The sequence below is a fragment of the Schistocerca serialis genome, chromosome 4, assembly GCF_023864345.2.
Source record: "Schistocerca serialis cubense isolate TAMUIC-IGC-003099 chromosome 4, iqSchSeri2.2, whole genome shotgun sequence".
In the NCBI taxonomy this organism is placed as follows: Eukaryota; Metazoa; Arthropoda; class Insecta; order Orthoptera; family Acrididae; genus Schistocerca; species Schistocerca serialis.
In genome coordinates, this window is record NC_064641.1 from 388,265,634 (window position 1) to 388,285,877 (window position 20,244).

At 44.7% G+C, this 20,244-nt stretch overlaps 1 protein-coding gene and 1 pseudogene across 1 annotated transcript in view; one reads left to right on the forward strand and one right to left on the reverse strand.

The window, feature by feature from the left end:
* Window positions 1-20,244, reverse strand: part of LOC126474884 (nuclear hormone receptor HR96) — a 113,387-nt gene that overhangs the window by 81,736 nt on the left and 11,407 nt on the right. The window lies entirely within an intron of this gene.
* On the forward strand, window positions 13,602-13,719 carry LOC126476095 (5S ribosomal RNA; annotated as a pseudogene).

Genomic DNA, 20,244 nt, shown 5'->3' on the forward strand with positions numbered 1-20,244 from the left:
AAATTCAGATTCGATTCATACTGCGCATAATAAAAGCTCATGGCCAGAGGTGTAATGTGGCAAAGCACCAAGATGCACTTCTCAGCCGTTGTCGAGAAAATCGAGTTAAAAGATACCGTTGTGGTGAAATACTCTCTACGATTAATGATTTTCAACAGCGTCGTGGCGCAGCGGTAAGCGCTCGGGTTCGTAATGAGAAGGTCGCCGGATCGAATCTCGCACCATGCAATTTTTTTTTATTAGTTTTTTGTAATTCAAATATATATATATATATATATATATATATATATATACTATTAATGAATTGCTTATGCATGTTGGTGAAGGCGGATCGCTCTCCAATTGCACCACCTCCATTTTTCCGTTTGTTTAACAGGGTGTACCAAAGTTTTCACGTCCGCACTGATTTTCGACGATGTTATAAGTTGCGCTAGGGACCGCATCTACCTTCTTTCGAAGTTAGCAGGCTACTACGCTGTTATGCGGCGGCTCGTTTCGGCCCATTCAACATCTGTCCTTCAAGTGTAACGAGCGAGTAACAGAGTTTATATTTCATACCTGCCACAGCAAATTTGTGTTCGTGGGGTCTCTATTCTAATTGGAACGTTTGACTTACGCTATACGTATTCGTTTCGGAATATCGTTTCTACGTCTTCCGTTTATTATACGTGGTTAACATTATGAAGACAATTAATAACATTTGTGAAATACAACTTTGTTTGCGGAAAACATAATGATGTTCGAAGTCGTCAGTTTTTCCACGACAAACGACTTTCAACAACTTATAATATGCATAATTGTTGCAACTGATTGCTGGGAATTATATATATATATATATATATATATATATATATATATATACATTTGAATTACAAAAACAAATACTAAAAAAAAAAAAAAGTTGCATGGCGCGAGATTCGATCCGGCGACCTTTGGATTACGAACCCGAGCGCTTACCACTGCGCCACGACGCTGTAGAAAACTGTTAATCGAAGAAAGTATTTCACCGCAACGGTTTCTTTTAACTGTCGATTTTCTCGACAACGGCTGAGAAGTGCATCTTGGTGCTTTGCCACATTACACCTCTGGTCATGAGCTTTTATTATGCGCAGTATGAATCGAATCTGAATTTCACAATTGGCGGCCTCCCCTTGTCAGTGTAACTACTCATAAATAGAGAAAGAAGCATTGGCTACTATGTATGGTGTCATCAAATTCCACCACTATTTGTATTGCAGAAAATTCCATCTAGTAACGGATCACAACCATTGCAGTCCTTGTTACATCCGACGAAGCTGGTTCCTGTACGTACCGCCCAAAAGTTGCAACGATGGGCTTTGTTGTTGTCTTAAAACCAGTACGAGATTGTGTATCGTCCGAAAGCTAAACATGGTAATGCGGACGCACTTTCATGTCTTCCGATTGGCCCTGATGAAGACTTTGACGTTTCTCTTACATCTTGTTGTCACATCGATGATCGATGCTCAGGATTCTGAATTGCTTCAGTCCTTTCCTCTGAACTATAGGAAAATTGTACAGGCCATGGAAGCTGATTCAGATTTGAACTTTTTGCTACAATACATCCCTACATCTTGCCCTCGCTCATTGCATAGCATAAAGGACACTATAGTGCGCTGATACTTCGCACGTCGTCATAGACTCGCTATACGGCAAGGTGTGATTCTTGTTCCAAATGAGAGTGGACAGTCACGTGTGTGAATCCCCGAAGCTTTGCAAAAGAAGTATTGCAGTTACTTCACCAAGGACGCTGGGGGATTGTTCGTATGGAACAGCCGGCGAAGCGACACTGTACTTGGCAGGGCGTGGACACCCAATTATATGGTTCAAATGGCTCTGAGCACTATGGGACTTAACTTCTTAGGTCATCAGTCCCCTAGAACTTAGAAATACTTAAACCTAACTAACCTAAGGACATCACGCACATCCATACCCGAGGCAGGATTCGAACCTGCGACCGTAGCGCTCGCGCGGTTCCAGACTGTAGCGCCTAGAACCGCTCGGCCACTTCGGCCGGCACCCAATTATAACAGATGACGTCACAGTCAGCTCCGCCACAAAAATTCTCTGCTTGGCCTAAGTCGCAATCGCCGTTGCAACGTGTGCACATAGGCTTTGAGGAATCTTTTTGGAACACTCGTTGGTTGATTATGGTAGACACTTAAAGGAAGTTTCCTTTTGCTGTGCCAGTGAACACGACAACATCACGTAGCACAATTCAGGTGTTGTCCTCTATTTTTTGCCCCGAAGGTTTACCTGAAGTAATTGTGTCGGACAACGGCCCTCAGTTCACGTCACATAGGTTTGAAACATTCTGTGCACCGTTCCAACCACAGTCAAACGGCGAAGCGGAACGTTTTGTCAGAACCTTCAAGCAGCAGAAGGCCAAACTTCGCACCGCACACACCAGGGATGAAGAAGCACTGCAACTGTTTCTCGCCTCCTATCGTTCGCATCCACTAGATGGACCATCGCCGGCGGAATTGCTCCACGGCCGCCGCCATCGGACACTGCTCCACCTGCCCCACCTTCCTCAGCATCCGGCGCCGAAGGAAGGACGCAAGTATCGCTTCACGCTGCTTGATGTGTTTTTGAGGGTTTTTAGCGGCAGCAGACGGTGGGCGCGAGGCGAGATCCTTCGTCGACTTGGCGCATGCATGTATCTCGTTTCAGTGCCAACATCACAATCAAATTCGCCACTCTCATGCGCACGGTGACCCTTCCGTGTCTCTTCCCCCAGATGCACGGATCCCGAGGACAGCGGCCACAGCAGCCATCAGAGGGTGTCATCACGACACCACGGGACGTCCCCATGTAGACGGAGACTTCGTCTCCTCCGCCTCCTCTCGTCCTACCTATGGAGCTGGATCCGCCCATTCCGCAGCAGCCGACGCCTTCTACATCTTATAATGGGCCTCAGGAGGTGGACGCATACCGTTCTGGTCGTTTTCCGGGGGACGTTTCCGCCAGAGGGAAGACTGGATGGCGGGGTACGACCGAAAGCCTGGCGTCCCTTGCAGCCGCAGCTTCCGGTCCAGCGCAGCACCCACATTCCTGCATCCCCGCCGTGGTCGAGCCCCCTAGATGACGACGGTCCGAGCCTTTGCGGGGAGGGGGGGGGGGGGGGGGGAGGAAGGTTCCGGCGTAACGTCAAGCGCCGGCTCGCCGGCCAGGTATATTACAGCAGAGAGGTCTGTGAAGAAAACGTCAGCCAATAGTACGCTGCCCGACCCCTCTCTAGGACGACAATGAGACAGCAGCGGCATCTACACCAAGAGAACATAAGCGCCGCGCCCGCAGGTCGCGACCCAGTTGAAGACTAGCCGTTCTACGGGCACTACATCAGCGATTTAGGAACTGTATTGTTTCACTTGTATTAGGAGTTGTGTATTTTGTCTGTCGTTCTTTGCTTGCGACACATCGTTGTAAACTCTCAAATTTAAGTATTGTCATTTACCTTACTGTATTAAAAATTCATTAATACGGTTTGCTTGAATTGTTGTCTAGCGATCCGAGAAAACAGGTTTCCTACGCACCCCATGTTCGACGAGTAGTCAGGACACAACAACAGATCTCCATGTATTCGGTCAGAAGATCTGGCAACGTATCTATATCGTTCGTAAAGGGTGTCGTATAAATATAAAAATTTTCATTGTTCTTTCGAAAACCCTGAAATTGATTTTCAGATTTCTGCATCATATCGAAAAGTATGGCTGAGTGTTCCATTCAGTCTTTAGGATTATGGTCGGCCAATATACTGAAATGAGAAAAAAAAAAAGTTTGCATTTGCTTGTGCTTGCCACAAAGTCAGTTTCATTTGTAATGCGTTTATTATTTGAAACATTGCACTGATAAGGTGGTTTCTACCGTGAAGACACCAGTTTGAGCCACCTAAATGAGCAGTCAAATCTACCAAAAATACTGAATCTGCCACCCAGCTGGCACTGTTAAATTCCGGCACAGATTTTGCTTTTGATATTATGAACGATTGATTTCATTACATCTACATCTACATGGTTACTCTGGAATTCACACTTAAGTGCCTGGCAGAGGGCTCATTGAACCATTTTCATACTACTTCTCTACCATTCCACTCTCGAATGGCGCTTGGGAAAAAGGAACAAAAATCAAATGGCTCTGAGCAGTGTGGGACTTAACATCTGAGGTTATCAGTCCCTTAGAACTACTTAAACCTAACTAACCTAAGTACATCACACACATACATGCCCGAAGCAGGATTCGAACCTGCGACCGTAGCGGTCGCGCGGTTCGAGACCGAAGCTAGGCGCTCGGCCACACCGGCCGGCGGAAAAAGGAACACCTAAATATTTCCGTTCGAGCTCTGATTTCTCCTATTTTAATTATGCTATAAAATCTTTTTAACATCTGGCCTCGACTGAGCTACCTTACTTCTGTAAAACATACGATATTACCATCCTGAGCATCCTAATTTGCGATGAATTCCTGGAACTGGTGATTTTTTGATCTCTCATAAAATTCACAGTCTTGACGACGATTTGTATAACGTGATACTTTTTAAAGCTTTTGCGCATAAATTTTTTTGGTGTATTATGCAATGTTATTTCATGAGATAAGTTTCCGCCATTAATAGCATCATCTTCTATTAATTTTACAAGCTCTTCTTTTCTAGCTATCATAGCTGGGGCACAATCCCTAACTACGGCAGATATATTGGCAAGAGACAATGAAAACCGCTTTTTCTCCACCTCTTCATATAAATCTACACTCCTGGAAATGGAAAAAAGAACACATTGACACCGGTGTGTCAGACCCACCATACTTGCTCCGGACACTGCGAGAGGGCTGTACAAGCAATGATCACACGCACGGCACAGCGGACACACCAGGAACCGCGGTGTTGGCCGTCGAATGGCGCTAGCTGCGCAGCATTTGTGCACCGCCGCCGTCAGTGTCAGCCAGTTTGCCGTGGCATACGGAGCTCCATCGCAGTCTTTAACACTGGTAGCATGCCGCGACAGCGTGGACGTGAACCGTATGTGCAGTTGACGGACTTTGAGCGACGGCGTATAGTGGGCATGCGGGAGGCCGGGTGGACGTACCGCCGAATTGCTCAACACGTGGGGCGTGAGGTCTCTACAGTACATCGATGTTGTCGCCAGTGGTCGGCGGAAGGTGCACGTGCCTGTCGACCTGGGACCGGACCGCAGCGACGCACGGATGCACGCCAAGACCGTAGGATCCTACGCAGTGCCGTAGGGGACCGCACCGCCACTTACCAGCAAATTAGGGACACTGTTGCTCCTGCGGTATCGGCGAGGTCCATTCGCAACCGTCTCCATGAAGCTGGGCTACGGTCCCGCACACCGTTAGGCCGTCTTCCGCTCACGCCCCAACATCGTGCAGCCCGCCTCCAGTGGTGTCGCGACAGGCGTGAATGGAGGGACGAATGGAGACGTGTCGTCTTCAGCGATGAGAGTCGCTTCTGCCTTGGTGCCAATGATGGTCGTATGCGTGTGTGGCGCCGTGCAGGTGAGCGCCACAATCAGGACTGCATACGACCGAGGCACACAGAACATCATGGTGTGGGGAGCGATCTCCTACACTGGCCGTACACCACTGGTGATCGTCGAGGGGACACTGAATAGTGCACGGTACATCCAAACCGTCATCGAACCCATCGTTCTACCATTCCTAGACCGGCAAGGGAACTTGCTGTTCCAACAGGATAATGCACGTCCGCATGTATCCCATGCCACCCAACGTGCTTTAGAAGGTGTAAGTCAACTACCCTGGCCAGCAAGATCTCCGGATCTGTCCCCCATTGAGCATGTTTGGGACTGGATGAAGCGTCGTCTCACGCGGTCTGCACGTCCAGCACGAACGCTGGTCCAACTGAGGCGCCAGGTGGAAATGGCATGGCAAGCCGTTCCACAGGACTACATCCAGCATCTTTACGATCGTCTCCATGGGAGAATAGCAGCCTGCATTGCTGCGAAAGGTGGATATACACTGTACTAGTGCCGACATTGTGCATGCTCTGTTGCCTGTGTCTATGTGCCTGTGGTTCTGTCAGTGTGATCATGTGATGTATCTGACCCCAGGAATGTGTCAATAAAGTTTCCCCTTCCTGGGACAATGAATTCACGGCGTTCTTATTTCAATTTCCAGGAGTGTATTAGTGTTGTCATGTCTTTCTAATGGTATTAATAAAGCTATTTCTTCATAAACACAATATTAGTCGTTAATAACTCTAATAAACATGCAAATTGGGCCGTATCAGTAGCATCAAATTGCTTCTGAATAAAATCTGAAACTTCAAGTTTTACTTTTCATATTTTTTTCAATAGATTTCTCAAGTTCATCAGTTCTCCTGACAAGTTTGATGAGATATTCCAAATTTGAAAAATATCTCCTTTCTCGTCAGGGGAATTGTATCTTCCACTCTGTCTAAGCGTTCTTTAATAAATTCGCGTCAGATTTCCGACAGTTACCGACCACTTTATAAAAAATTGTCTCCACTGTGGGTGGGTTATTAAAGGAATGGGCATGATGACAGCTGCAGGGCGGCAAATGGCAAGGGAAGCAGCTCCTGCCATCACGACACATTTTGATTTGTACCGAACATCTCCTTTGTTAGAAATTTCACAAGAAAGTAAAAATATATCGTGAAACCCCAGTATAGAGACGATCATGTTCTAATGTGCCCCTTTTTGTAGCAACGAAAACGATATATCACATTAAACCTGTTGTAACACATTTACGGTCCTGTTACATACCAAACATTGGCAGTAATTGCAATACACGTGAAGGCTACCAATGTCTACCGACTTGTAGTGATCAGAACTACGATGAAAAAGGTTCCTTACCTGAGTACTAGAAGGTATCAGATAGATTATATAATGGTAAGACAGAGATTTAGGAACCAAGTTTTAAATTGTAAGACATTTCCAGGGGTAGATGTGGACTTTGACCACAATCTATTGGTTATGAACTGTAGATTAAAACTGAAGAAACTGCAAAAAGGTGGGAATTTAAGGACATGGGACCTGGATAAACTGAAAGAACCAGTGGTTCTAGAGAGTTTGAGGGTGAGCGTAAGCGAACAATTGACAGGAATGGGAGAAAGAAATACGGTAGAAGAAGAATGGGTAGCTTTGAGGGATGAAATAGTGAAGGTAGCAGAGGATCGAGTAGGTAAAAAGACGAGGGCTAGTAGAAATCCTTGGGTAACAGAAGAAATATTGAATTTAATCGATGAAAGGAGAAAATATAAAAACTCAGTAAACGAAGCAGGCAAAAAGGAATACAAACGTCTCAGAAATGAGATCGACAGGAAGTGCAGAATGGCTAAGCAGGGATGGCTAGAGGACAAATGTAAGGATGTAGAGACTTATCTCACTAGGGGTAAGATAGATACTGCCTACAGGAAAATTAAAGAGACCTTTGGAGAAAAGAGAGCCACTTCTATGAATATCAAGAGCTCAGATGGAAACCCAGTTCTAAGCAAAGAGGGGAAAGCAGAAAGGTGGAAGGAGTATATAGAGGGTCTATACTAGGGCGATGTACTTGAGGACAATATTATGGAAATGGAAGAGGATGTAGATGAAGATGAAATGGGAGATACGATACTGCGTGAAGAGTTTGACAGAGCACTGAAAGACCTGAGTCGAAACAAAGGCCCCGGGAGTAGACAACATTCCATTGGAACTACTGACGGCCTTGGGAGAGCCAGTCCTGACAGAACTCTACCATCTGGTGAGCAAGATGTATGAGACAGGCGAAATACCCTCAGACTTCAAGAAGAATGTAATAATTCCAATCTCAAAGAAAGCAGGTGTTGACAGATGTGAAAATTACCGAACTATCAGTTTAATAAGTCACAGCTGCAAAATACTAACGCGAATTCTCTACAGACGAATGGAAAAACTGGTAGAAGCCGACCTCGGCGAAGATCAGTTTGGATTCCGCAGAAATGTTGGAACACGTGAGGCAATACTGACCCTGCGAATTATCTTAGAAAATAGATTAAGGAAAGGTAAACCTACATTTCTAGCATTTGTAGACTTAGAGAAAGCTTTTGACAATGTTGACTGGAATACTCTCTTTCAAATTCTAAAGGTGGCAGGGGTAAAATACAGAGAGCGAAAGGCTATTTATAATTTGTACAGGAACCAGATGGCAGTTATAAGAGTCGAGAGGCATGAAAGGGAAGCAGCGGTTGGGAAGGGAGTGAGACAGGGCTGTAGCCTGTCCCTGATGTTATTCAATCTGTATATTGAGCAAGCAGTAAAGGAAACAAAAGAAAGATTCGGAGTAGGTATTAAAATCCATGGAAAAGAAATAAAAACTTTGAGGTTCGCCGATGACATTGTAATTCTGTCAGAGACAGCAAAGGACTTGGAAGAGCAGTTGAACGGAATGGACAGTGTCTTGAAAGGAGGATATAAGATGAACATCAACAAAAGCAAAACGAGGATAATGGAATGTAGTCGAATTAAGTCGGGTAATGCTGAGGGAATTAGATTAGGAAATGAGGCACTTAAAGAAGTAAAGGAGTTTTGCTATTTGGGGAGCAAAATAACTGATGATGGTCGAAGTAGAGAGGATATAAAATGTAGACTGGCAATGGCAAGGAAAGCGTTTCTGAAGAAGAGAAATTTGTTAACATCGAGTATAGATTTAAGTGTCAGGAAGTCGTTTCTGAAAGTATTTGTATGGATTGTAGCCATGTATGGAAGTGAAACGTGGACGATAAATAGTTTGGACAAGAAGAGAATAGAAACTTACGAAATGTGGTGCTACAGAAGAATGCTGAAGATTAGATGGATAGATCACATAACTAATGAGGAGGTAATGAATAGAATTGGGGAGAATAGTAGTTTGTGGCACAACTTGACAAGAAGAAGGGACCGGTTGGTAGGACATGTTCTGAGGCATCAAGGGATCACAAATTTAGCATTGGAGGGCAGCGTGGAGGGTAAAAATCGTAGAGGGAAACCAAGAGATGAATACACTAAGCAGATTCAGAAGGATGTAGGTTGCAGTAAGTACTTGGAGATGAAGAGGCTTGCACATGATAGAGTAGCATGGAGAGCTGCATCAAACCAATCTCAGGACTGAAGACAACAACAACAACAACAACCTGAGTTCTACAGAAGTACCACAGAATTTCCTTGTATTTACAGAAATTGGTTACATTATGCGTCTCTAAGTCTCTGATTTCGCAGTTGCAACTAAAGAGCCGTAAGATAACAGACCAGTGCTTCTGACGGATTGGTTGGTTAATAAGAACGAGGAGGTTTGTGTAATACACGCTCATTTCTTGGGCTGCATTGATAATTGCTTTGGGCCGAACGCCGCCCGCTGGCCGCGGGTTGGAAAACAATGCTCTAGCTACTAATTCAGATTCGCAGCCTTGGCTTTCACTTCTTTAGGTCTTGTTAAGTTCGTCAGAGACGATTTGAAGTCACTCAGAGAGTTTCACAAACATGTACATCTACATCCTCTGCAAACCACGGTAAGTACACAGCAGGGGGTGCTTCTCATAGTATCACTTATTAGCGTTTCTTCCGGCTCCAGTCAGTTACAGAAAAATTAACACCTATTGTATTGTATTGTATGTTAACCGGGGGCCTAGAAACGACGGAGAGGCTCCGTCTCCGCCGCAGCCGCAGTGGTCCACAACCCCACGACGACTACCGCAGTCCACTTCACCCCTCCGCCTCCCCACACCGAAGCCAGGGTTATTAACACCTAAATGCTTCTGCGCATGCTGTACTGTTAGTCTAATCTTGCTTCGCAGCTGTGTGGAAGCGATGTGATAATTTTTCTCTGTGATGCCCTGCAGGTGCAGGTGTTTACTCAGCTGTGTGAAATATCAAATTACGTGACTCAGTCAGTCGTAACCCTTTATCGCTACCACAAGAAAGTGTGAAATATCAAATTATGTGACTCAGTCAGTCGTAACCCTTTATCACTACCATAAGAAAGTGTGAAATATCAAATTATGTGACTCAGTCAGTCGTAACCCTTTATCGCTACCAAATCTTATACCGAGTACACTAAGAGCGGAGTAGGGAAAAAGTCTGTCATTTCCACGTCGGATTCAGTTGCCGGCGTGTGCACATATATTTTCTGGATAGCTGACTGTCCGTATCACAAGGCCAAAATCGTCCTGCAACGGTTTGAGGAGCATGATAGTGCACTCATGCTGATGTTTTGGCCATAAAATTCGGCTTATCTGAATCCAATGAAACCCAACTGCGACGCTATCGGGCGCCAGCTTCGCGCCCACAAAGAAACCGCCCGTAAATTACGGAAGGTGTGTGACCTGTGCGTTGGCATCTGCTGCCACACACCTCTGGAAACCTGTCAAGTACTCGTCGAATCCACGGCACGCAGAATCATTGCTGAACTGCGTTCCAGAAGTGGACCAAAACGCTTTTAACTAGGATGTCATAAAGTTTTGGCTCACCAGTGTATCAGTAAACGGCTGATGCGGGGCACAGTCTGAGTTCCAGGTTACCTTTCTAAAAGCGTCCAGGGCAACAAAAATTTGGTTTCTAATATCTAATACAGTTATTGACAGATCTTAAGGCAGTGTAAATGATGGCGCGCAAATTACCAAGATTATGTTCACCCCGTACATCCACATTTACATCTACATGGTTACTCTGCAATGTACACTTAAGTGCCTGACTGAGCATTCATCGAACCATTTTCATACCAATTCTCTATCATTCCATTCTCGAATGGCGTGTGGGAAAAAGGAACACTTAAATCTTTCCGTTCGAGCTCTGATTTCTCTTATTTTATTATGATGATCATTTCTCCCTACATAGGTGGTTGTCAACAAAATATTTTCGCATTCAGAAGAGAACGTTGGCGATTGAAATTTCGTAAATAGATCTCGCCGCAAAGAAAACCGCCTTTGTTTCCAGTGACTGTCACCCCAACTCGCGTATCATATCATATTGCGCGATAACACGAAACGAGCTGCCCTTCTTTGCACTTTTTCGATGTCCTCCGTCAATCCTACCTGCTAAGGATCCCATACCGAGCAGCAATATCCCAGCAGAGGACGGACAAGTGTAATGTAGGCTGTCTCTTTAGTGGGTTTGTCGCATCTTCTAAGCTTTCTGCCAACAAAGCGTAGCCTTTGTTTCACCTTCCCCACAATATTATCTATGCGGTCTTTCCAATTTAAGTTGCTCGTAATTGTAATTCCTACGTATTTAGTCGAATTGACAACCCTTAGATTTGTGCGATTCATAGTATACCCAAAATTTATCGGATTTCTTTTGGTACCCATGTGGATGACCTCGCACTTTTCTTTGTTTAGTGCCAATTGCCACTTTTCACACCATACAGAAATTCTCTCTAGATCATTTTGTACTTGGAATTGATCGTCTGATGATTGTACTAGACGGAAAATTACAGTGTCATCTGCAAAAACTAAGGGGGCTGCTCAGAATATCGCCTACATCATTTACGTAAATCAGGAACAGCAGAGGGACTATGACACTATCTTGCGGAACGCCAGCTATCACCTCCGTTCTACTCGATGATTTACCGTCTATCACTACGAACGGTGACCTCTCTGAGAGGAAATCACGAATCCATTCACACAACTGAGACGAGACTCCATATGCACGTAATTAGATTAATAGCCGCCTGTGAGGAACGGTATCAAAAAGTATTTGACAATGCAACCACTTAGCGACTTCCAACAAACGTTACACGTAATTTCAAATCTTTATGAAACATTTTCTCGCTGACAGCCCCACAAAATGATAAAAGGAGAAAGTTTGTCGTTTATTAAATTATTATTGCCTCTCTGCAGCAGTTCTGGACTTCGGAATGCACAATGGACATGAATGGATGCAGGTGATCAGACAGGATGCTCACGCACGTGTCACCTGTCAGAGTCGTATCTAGACGTTTCATTCGTCCCATATCGCTCCAACTTCACACGCCCTACACCATTTCAGAGCCTCCTCCAGCCTGAACAGTCCCGTGCTGACATGCAACGCCCATGGATTCATGAGACTGTTCCATAGCCATATACGTCCATCCGCTCAAAACAATTTGAAGCAAGACTTGTCTGACCAGGCAATGTGTTTCCAGTCATCAACAGTCCAATGTCGGTTTTGACGGGCCCGCGCTAGGCGTAAAGCTTTGTGTCGTGCAGTCATCAAGAGTACACGAGTGGGCTCCGACAGCCCATATCGATTATGTTTCGTTGAATGGTTGGCACGCTGACGCTTTTTGATGACCCAGCATTGAAATCTGCAGCAATTTGCGGAAGGGTTGCACTTCTGTCACGTTGAACGGTTCTCTTCAGTCGTCGTTGTTCCCGTTCTTGCAGGATATTCTTCTGGCCACAGCGATGTCGGAGATTTGATGTTTTACCGGATTCCTGATATTCACGGTACACTCGTGAAATGGACGTATGGGAAAATCCCCACTTCATCGCTACCTCGGAGGTGCTATGTCCCATCGCTCGAGCGCCGACTATAACACTACGTTCAAACTCCCTTAAATCTTGATGAACTGCCATTGTAGCAGCAGTAACCGATGTAACAACTGCACCAGACATTTGTTGTCCTGTAAAGGCGTTGCCGATCCCAGCCGTATTCTGCCTGTTTGCATCTCTCTGTGTTTGAAACGTGCCTATACCAGTCTCTTTGGGGCTTCAGTGTATTATTTATTATTCATGTCTTGTTTTGCCAGTGATGTATAATTCTTAGTATATAAATGTTTTTTTAAATATATATTTGAATGTAGGAGGTTGATTACCTCTGTACACGGCATACGACAAATAAAATAAAAACGCTACATATACACAAGCAGAGCAAGGAATTGTTTTAAATTACAACACAACTCGATGTTCTATCGAATTAAGGATAACAAAGCTACTTGTGTAGTCGCCTTTAGTCACAAGCTAAAACAGTGAAGTACCACGGAACTCAAAAGTCGAACACAGGCGGTACGTGCACGTCACACTAACTGTCGGGAAACTTCATCCTCTGATGTTCTTCGGCCTTGTTGGCTAAACAACCTACAGTATAATAGTTTTAATGTGTTGTGGATACACAGAACAGAAAACACACACCTGTAGTTACAGGAGTTTGAATAATGGATAAGGCCGTCAATTTTTAGAGTTCCGTACCTCGATCTGTAAAAGCGGAACTCTTATACTTATAGGATCACTTTGTTGTCCGTCAGTCTAACTGTTAAGACACCTTATCTCGGGAACGGGTAGACACATCAAGTTGACACTCATGTCACATACTAAGGTCTAATGTATCTTGGTACTGTAATAAATGTAAGTTCCTAAGTCAATGCAATCGAAAGATACGGTCATTTATGTCACATACTTTGCTATTCAAACTCACTCATCGAAACCCTGTTGACCTAGAACCATGAAATTTGGCAAGAATCAAGAACATAGGGAACAAGTAAAGGAAAAAAAATCCGAAAACTGTTAATCTGTAATTATCTCACACGAAAAATTTTTTTAGTCATTCGTCATCTGTCTGTAACTATGTCTCTGTAATTATCTCGCATGGAAAAAATTGTTTTGTCATTTGTTATCTGATGGCAACGGCCTTGCCGCAGTGGATACACCAGTTCCCGTGAGATCACCGAAGTTAAGCGCTGTCGGGCGTGGTCGGCACTTGGATGGGTGACCATCCAGGCCGCCATGCGCTGTTGCCATTTTTCGGGGTGCACTCAGCCTCGTGATGCCAATTGAGGAGCTACTCGACCGAGTAGTAGGGCTTCGGTCAAGAATACCATCTTACGACCGGGAGAGCGGTGTGCTGACCCCACGCCCCTCCTATACGCATCCTCCACCGAGGATGACACGGCAGTCGGATGGTTCCAGGAGGCCACCCTTGGCCTGAAGACGTAGTGCTTACATTTGTTATCTGATTGTCTGTCCGTTCATCTGTTACGTCCCCTTTTTCCTAGGAACGGATAGAGATATCAGGTTGAGGTTTATGTCACACACAAAGGCCTATAATCTCTTGACAGTGTAATAAATGTAAGCTTCTTAGTCCATGCAGTCAAAAGATACGGCCATTTATGTTACATATTTTGATATTCGCAAACTGTCTCATCAAACCGTATAGGATGCTTCCCGTTTACCCAGTAGCATGAAAATTGGCGAACAGCAAGCTTTGACAGTAGCAATAAGGAGAGAAATACTAGAATTGTTAATTTGTAAATATATAATACCAAAGAAATATTTTTATCATACTTTATCCGACCGACTGTCTGTCTGTTCACGTGTTAACATGTCTTTTTTTCTCAAGAACGGATAGGCATATCAAGTTGAAATTTATGTCACATACTAAGATCTATAGTACATTCATGCTGCAGAAATGTCAAGATTCTAAACCAATGCAGTCAAAAGATGTGGCCATTTATGTAAACTCACTCATCAAAACCTGTAGGGTACTTCCCGTTCCCTAGAATCATGCAATTTGCCAAGAAGCGAGATTCCACAGTACAAGTAAAGGAAAAATCCGTAAATTGTTAATCTGTAATTATATCACACAAAAATATTTCTTTTTTCATTTGTTGTCAGACTTCCAACTTAAAATTGCAACATTCTCGACAGCCTTGGAATTCCTGGGATCGATATTTTGCCAGTCTCAATCTCGATAGCAGGTAAAAATCGTCGAGACTCTCGATTCCCTGGATCGATGAATTGTCTGTACATATGGCTAATGAAGTTTACCCTCACAACGCGAGTCCCACTCGCGCCTGGCCAATTTGTTTCATTTAGACCTCTTCTTAGACTTCTTCTGAAACTCCGCCAGAGCCGGTCCCAAGTGATTGAGAAAGCAGGAGGGGGAGCGGTAACACCTCGTTAAAAAACCTTGATTCACCTGACTCCGGGTGACTGTACCTAGTAATGGCCCCTTGTGAGGGTTACAACGAAGACCTCAGTAGCTGTGACGGCGGAAGAGGCAATCCTACTTAGTTGATGAAGGGGATTAAATCCGGGACAGATGAGAGTCGGAGACTGTCAAGAAAGCAACTCTTCTAGAAAAAGAAAGTCTAAAATAAAACTAGACAGATCTTGAGGCCTCAAAGTGGCAGCTCTATCACATACCCACAAGACTTGCTTTGCTAAAGGCTAGTAACCTAATCAGAGGGCACCTATAATTGCTTGTAAAATTTTCTTCCTTTTCTTCTTCTCTGGAACAGTATAGTATCATCTTTTCTTGTCTGGTCTGACAGTTCAGTATTTCTGTGTCAAACCATTCAAAATGGCTCTGAGCACTATGGGACTTAACATCTGAGGTCATCAGTCCCTTAGAACTTAGAACTACTTAAACCTAACTAACCTAAGGACATCACACACATCCATGCCTGAGGCGGGATTCGAACCTGCGACCGTAGCGGTCGCGCGGTTCCGGACCGAAGCGCCTAGAACCGCTCGGCCACTCCGGCCGGCGTCAAACCATTAATCGTGACAATAATGTACAGGGTCAGGCATAATAAAGCTGTGAGGACGGGGTGTGAGTCGTGTTAGTTCAGTTGGGGCCGGCACGGTAGCTCAGCGTGTTCGGTCGGAGAGTTAACAGCCCTCTGTAATAAAAAAAACTGAGTTAATCGATCAACCACTAACTTAAACGGATGTCTTACGACGTCCGCCCCGACCAGATACAACGAACAAAAGCGAACAAAATGAGATCTAAAAAAAAAAAAAAAAAAAAAAAAAATCTCATTCTGGAAACATCCCCCAGGCTGTGGCAAAGCCATGTCTCCACAATATCCTTTCTTTCAGGAGTGCTAGTTATGCATGGTTTGAAGGCTAGCTTCTCTAAAGTTTGGAAGGTAGGAGACGAGGTACTGGCAGAAGTAAAGCTGTGAGGACGAGGCGTGAGTCGTGCTTGAGTAGCTCAGCTCAGCTTGCCCTCGAAAGGCAAAGGTCCCGAGTTCGAGTCTCGGTCCGGCACACAGTTTTAATCTGCCAGGAAGTTTCATATCAGCGTACACTCCGCTGCAGAGTGAAAATCTCATTATGATAATAAAGAGCGATTTTTAAAAGGCTGTTAAGTAAAAATAGTTCGTTAAATTTATTTATTTCATTATCTTGAAATACATGTGAAAAAAGCAGTTTTTGTAATAGTAAAACATCGGTTAATTTTTGAAGATAACTCCGATAAGATGGCGTCCGCTTAGACGCACACATTCCTCCAGCCGGACCTTGAAGTGACTCATCACACTGCGCAGTACTGATGGTGTAGTCGGATCCTCTCTTCCACGGATTCAATTGTCCGAGGAGGGTTACCTTGGTAAACTTTGCTTTTCAGATAACCGCACAAGAAAAGGTCACCCATTGTGAGGTTCAGTGAACGAGAGGCATGAAATATCCCCATTTCGGGAGATATATGATTTGGAAACAAAAGATTGACAATATTCATGCTTACTCGAGCAATGTGGGAAGTTGCTCCGTCCTGCTGGAAAAACTCTCATCGTTCACTTCGTAGTGTGCAAGTTATGGAGTAAAAAAGTTTTCCAACATATCTACGTATCTCTGCGAAGTCACTGTTACAGCATTGCCACGGCCATCTTCAAGAAAAGTAGGCCCTATGATCCCTAATGAAGACGTGGCGCACCACACACTGACATTTGCGGATTGCAGTGGTGGCTGATGCATTGCTTTAGGAATTACGTCACTCTAAAATCGAGATTTCTGCTTGTTCACATAACCGGAGAGATGGAAGTGAGCTTCATCACTCATCCACAAACGGGTTACCATGTCGTCGTCTTGATTTATCATGTCCAAAAATTCTACGCAGAACTGGCATTGGGTCCCTAAGGGCCTGAACCATTTGGATTTTGTACGGGTGAAAGTGCACAACTTGGTGTAGAATTCTTCTTCTGTTCTATTTGAAATCCCAAATGTAGCGCTGCGTCGGCGAGCCGAGCGACGAAGGCTTCTTGCAGTGGCAAATCTTAACACATTACATGTTTTCAGGTGTGCGCACAGTTTTTGGTCTCCCGGTTATCTTCTTTGTCGTTGACGCCGTCTCCTCAAAGTTCTCAACCAACTTTTTAATCGCACAGGCAGATGGCACCAACCGATTGCGATTAATACTGAATTGATTGCGGAATGCACGACGTGCGAGCTGGTACGAACTACCGTTTTGATAAAATGCTTTGACAGCGTACGCACGATGGTGTGGGGTCCAGAGCTCCATTATCACTAAATGCTATTTCGCGCCAAACGTAACTGACGCTATCCCCTCGACCTCTCTCAAACACAGCTTGATTCGCGCGCTTTTTAAAGTCGCTCAGTATTATGCCTCACCCTGTATATTGGCAGTACGCCACTGTTTGACCAACTATTATATGAGTATCATAACGTAACTACACATATCAAAAAAAGTTTTGCACCACCTCGGTTCCGAGAGATCCGGAATTTGTGTAGAAAATTGGAGTAGAGTCAACATAAACATCATTTCCGCCCTTTCTATTGCTAACGAAAACCACACATTGCATGTTGTACCACCATACAGCGAGACCTTCAGAGGTGGTGGTCCAGATTTCTGTACACACCGGTACCTCTAATACCCAGTAGTACGTCCTCTTGCATTGATACGTGACTGTATTCGTCATGGCATACTATCCACAAGTTCGTCAAGGCACTGTTGGTTCAGATTGTCCCACTCCTCAACGGCGATTCGGCGTAGATACCTCAGAGTGACTGATATGTCATGTCGACCGTAAACAGCCCTTTTCAATCTATCCCAGGCATGTCCGATAGGGTTCATGTCTGGAGAACATACTGGCCACTACAGTCGGGCGATGTCGTTATCCTGAATGAAGTCATTCATAAGACGTGCACGATAGGGACGCGAATTGCCGTCCATGAAGAATGCCTCGCCAATATGCTGCCGATATGGTTGCACTATTGGTCGGAGGATGGCATTCAGGTATCGTACAGCCGTTACGGCGCCTTCCATGACCACCAGCGGCGTACGTCGGCCCCACATAATACCACCCCAAAACAGCAGGGAACCTCCACCTTGCTGAACTCGCTGGACAGTGTGTCTAAGGCATTCAGCCTGACCAGGTTGCCTCCAAACACGTCTCCGACGATTGTCTGGTTGAAGGCATATGCGACACTCATCGGTGAAGAGAACTTGATGTCAGTCCTGAGCGGTCCGTTGGGCATGTTGTTGTGCCTATCTGTGCCGCGCTGCATGGTGTCGCGATTGCAAAGATGGACCTCGCCACGGACGTCGGGAGTGAAGTTGCGCATCATGCAGCATACTGTGCACAGTTTGAGTCGTAACACGACGTCTTGTTGCAGCACGAAAAGCATTATTCAACATGGTGGCGTTGCTGTAAGGGTTCCTCCGAGCCGTAATCCGTAGGAAGTGGTCATCCACTGCAGTAGTAGCCCTTGGGCGGCCTGAGCGAGGCCTGTCATCGACAGTTCCTGTCTCTCTGTATCTCCTCCATGTCCGAACAACATCGCTTTGGTTCACTCCGAGACGCGTTGACACTTCCCTTGTTGAGAACCCTTCCTGGCACAAAGTAACAATGTGGACGCTATCGAACCGATTGAACCACAGACAACACGAGCCATGCACCTCCTCCTGGTGGAACGACTGGAACTGATCGTCTGTCGGACCTCCTCCGTATAATAGGCGCTGCTCATGCATGGTTGTTTACATCTTTGGGTGGGTTTAGTGACATCCCTGAACAGTCAAAGGAACTGTGTCTCTGATACAATATCCACAGACAGCTTCTATCTTCAACAGTTCTGGGAACCGGAGTGATGCAAAAATTTTTTTTGATGTGTGTATAAATGCGATCTGCGTGCTGGTTATTCTTTGGTATTAATTATTATGACATATCCAGGTGTCGAACAGAGTTGTGGGTTTTCTCTCTTGTCAGTGCGGATAAGTTGTGAAGAGAGTTGATAACGAGCGATTAATAGTCTTTTACCATTACATTTTAATTGAGTGGAAATGAATTGTCAAGAGGACGGAGTCCAATAAAAGGCTGCTGGTGAGACTCAAATTACATCGGGTACTTTTTTATGAATCAGTGATCAAGGTTTCAGTTACGATGGCACGGGCTTAATAGGAATATCGGACGCTGCGAACGAGCCTGCTACAGGGTCAACACTAGTTCACGCCTCCGCTACGAGAGCTTCAGTACTCAGGCCGGTATAGCAGACTGAGGAGTCCCTCTAATCTGTGTTCACAGGAGCTGCTACCTCACCTGGATCTTCTGTATAGATTTGTGAGCTAAATCACAGACTAATTCTGAAAATTTAACTTTAATACTGAAACTGATTAATAACCAGAGTAGCAAAAAAAAAAAAAAAAAAAAAAAAAAATATCGTAAGAAATAATTCAACAGGCATTTTGCCTAAATGATGAAGTGCAGAAGAGGAAAGACTTCTTTTGGTAATCCGTATGTTGTGACAGTATCGCTTACGACAGGCCGATACGATCGATTGTGTGATTGGATTGAAGAGTTCCTGGATAACAGAACGCAGCATGTCATTCTCAATGGAGAGAAGTCTTCCGAAGTAAGAGTGATTTCAGGTGTGCCGCAGGGGAGTGTCGTAGGACCGTTGCTATTCACAGTATACATAAATGACCTTGTGGAAAACATCGGAAGTTCACTGAGCTTTTTACGGATGATGCTGTGGTATATCGAGAGGTTTTAACAATGGAAAATTGTACTGAAATGCAGGAGGATCTGCAGCGAATTGACGCATGGTGCAGGGAATGGCAATTGAATCTCAATGTAGACAAGTGTAATGTGCTGCGAATACATAGAAAGAAAGATCTCATATTATTTAGCTACAATATAGCAGGTCAGCAACTGGAAGCAGTTAATTCCATAAATTATCTGGGAGTACGCATTAGGAGTGATTTAAAATGGAATGACCATATAAAATTAATCGCCAGTAAAGCAGATGCCTGACTGAGATTCATTGGAAGAATCCTAAGGAAATGCAGTCTGAAAACAAAGGAAGTAGGTTACAGTACACTTGCTCGCCCACTTCTTGAATACTGCTCAGCAGTGTGGTATCCGTACCAGATAGGGTTGATAGAAGATATAGAGAAGATCCAACGGAGAGCAGCGCGCTTCGTTACAGGATCATTTAGTAATCGCGAAAGCGTTACGGAGATGATAGATAAACTCCAGCGGAAGACTTTGCAGGAGAGACGCTCAGTAGCTCGGTACGGGCTTTTG